We start from the raw sequence: 2,815 nt of genomic DNA, 5'->3' as shown, positions 1-2,815 counted from the left end.
TTTTTTATACTATCATTAGTTAATAATGCTAGTTACCTTCAGACTTTTGTATTTGGTTTAATGCTCATGCACAGCTAGTATACCAATGCTGAAACTTGTTACCTTTACATTTTGTATTGTTAATTCTTATAGAAACCTTCCAGTGCTAGAGTTTATTGAAATCTGTTCAGTAAAACCATTGTACTGTACCCTGTAATAAACTAACTACTCTACTGTTGCACTAGCCACTGGATTAGTGTATATTTGTAGTATTCAAATGGTGTTGCATTAGCGTATGGACATAAATAAAGTGTGACAAGCTTTCCCAGATATGTGCTCAAGAAAACAACTACCTGTTTTTCTAAATACTAGACGTTTGGGTACTTTAAATTGAACCGCGAAAACGTCTTATATTAAGGAACATAGGGTGTAGAGTTCACTCAAATTATCCCGGTAAAGCTAGTCACACCTTTGTTAAAATTAATGTTCATTATGTTATCAGAGGAGGTCTGTATGTTTGTCTCTAATGCCTGTCTACTACATAACATCATGATGTAATGTTAAGTCATTTCCTTTTGTACAGTGTAACTAAATTTTCAAGGCGGTGATGGCATTTTATTTTAGTAGAACTGCACAAAATTTTCTTAAAAGAAGAGGAAAGGTCGGGAATGGCTCAGTTTTTCAGAAAAAAAACTATGTATGCCTTCCTGACATCAGCCGCTGTTGCTTTATTTATTCCTTCAAACAGGTGGTTAGAAACAGTCTTGCTACCTTTTCCCATTAAGAAATTGGAATGCTTATATTTGTGAGTCTATGCTTCAACTAGTGCCACTTTTATAGTAATCACACTTTCAATATCTGTGCAAACAGGGATGCTCGATTTTAGTGGAGCTGCACAAAAAGTCCAACTGGTTCAACATTAGGAGCATGTTTTTTCCAAACCTTTATATCCAATTGGTGGCACTATGAGCTGTTCATTACGAAGGTACATGGTTTGCTACTATCTTGCTACTCTTTTTGTACTGTCATTAGATAGTAATACTAGTGGTTTGAATGTGAATTTGTTGGCAGGGTGGACCTACATTGGAGGTGCAGGACAGGATTCAATGATTGGATGCTTAATTTCGGTTAAATCGATTTCACCTCTTCCATCACTGCGAACATGGTGTGGTATATGTTTACTAGTTGCTTGATATTTGTGCAGACAGAGATGTCTGCCCATTGCTATTTGGCAAACAAACAAAGTGTCCGCAATTTTGGTTGAACTGCACAAGAGAATAGTAGTCACTGCATGCAGTGCCATTTGAAAAAAGACACAAAGATTGGACAGTCACTTCATGGACTGCAGAAAAGTAGTACTGTACTATTTACTGGCCAACAGTTGGTGCTTCATTGCTTTGGTCTGATTATACAATGGGCATCATTTTCCCTAAGTTAAACTTTTCATTCTGAAAATAGTCTCGCGGTGTGAGCGAGAGAAGCCCAAATCGTATTGCAGTGGATGTTCCTCCATCATGTGTGGTTCATTCTCATGGTTCCAGCTATTGGTGAAACCACTTACGTTTGCAAGAGGAATTGTAGACTTCACAAACAAATTTGTCTTTCAGTCTGTACTAAATGTTGGCCAAGAGAAGCATCCATGTTAGTAGGAAGAACAGATGTTTTTTCTTGATCTTTGCTTTTGGAGCTACATATTTGTATATGATCTGTGAATCATTTAGATGCATTAACATGTTGATCTTATGTATGGGAATCGTACTAGTTAGTTTTAGTTGCAACGCAAGATCCGAACTGGCTGATCTTTGCTTTTGGAGCTACATATTTGTATATGATCTGTGAATCATTGAGATGCGTTAACAGCTACTTATTTCTGTTCGCTCAGTGTTTACAAGTTACTGATCGATCACTAGCTAGCCTACAAATGCGCACCTGGCAGTTTTATTTGCGATGCAAGATGCGAAGTGGCAGTTTTTTGAATAAAAATGCCTACCTCTGAAGAAACTGACAAGCTACACTATCGATCCTACACGGATAAAAATGCCTACCTCTGAAGAAACTGACAAGCTACACTATCGATCCTACACGGATAAATAGCGTATCACGCACGTACTACCTCCTTTCCGGTTTGCAGGGCTCAATTCAAGAAACGACCTACTCGATCCTACACGAATAAATAGCGGACCACGCACGTACTAGTACCTCCTTTCCGGTTTGCAGGGCTTAATTCAAACCTCTCACCAACCAAGGTACTCCCTCCGTCCGTGTTTATTAGTCCCGTGAGCAAAGCAGCAAGACCAAGGCATGGCAATAATTAACGGCATACAGAAGTTTAAGCCTAATTAATTCCAGCGATTTAAGTGGCTGCATGCATGCCCTCGGCTGTGACTTGTTACATGCTGCTTCGCGTACTGCCTGCGAGCGATTCTGAGTGCCTGCATGCAGCCGGCCATAATTAAGGCAGCTAACTGATGCGAAAAAAGATACGCTTTAATTGTGGCGGGCTTTTTAAATCCGTGAAATCATTATTGACAAGGAGGGAGATGATTCGAGTGCACTCGTTTGACCGCCATGCTGGCGTGTGACCCAGACGGGACGGGACGGCACATTCATAATTTTAGTTTCCCTAGTTTTCCACGGCAAGCTAGCGCGCTAAGCCATTATGCATTGAATTCCGATGACCATCGCGCTACCTTCCCCCTATAAGTACTGTTTCCCGGCATTCTCCAGTGCCACCGTGACCCAACTCGCCATATCCTCATAAGCCCCCACCAGCCCGACGTCACTCGCCACATCCGCCATGCCCCCGCCTGTCCACGGTAGGCGACGCCAAAGGCGG

The sequence above is a fragment of the Triticum aestivum genome, chromosome 5B (genome assembly GCF_018294505.1).
Source record: "Triticum aestivum cultivar Chinese Spring chromosome 5B, IWGSC CS RefSeq v2.1, whole genome shotgun sequence".
NCBI classification, from domain to species: domain Eukaryota; kingdom Viridiplantae; phylum Streptophyta; class Magnoliopsida; order Poales; family Poaceae; genus Triticum; species Triticum aestivum.
Note: the sequence above shows the minus strand (reverse complement) of the source record.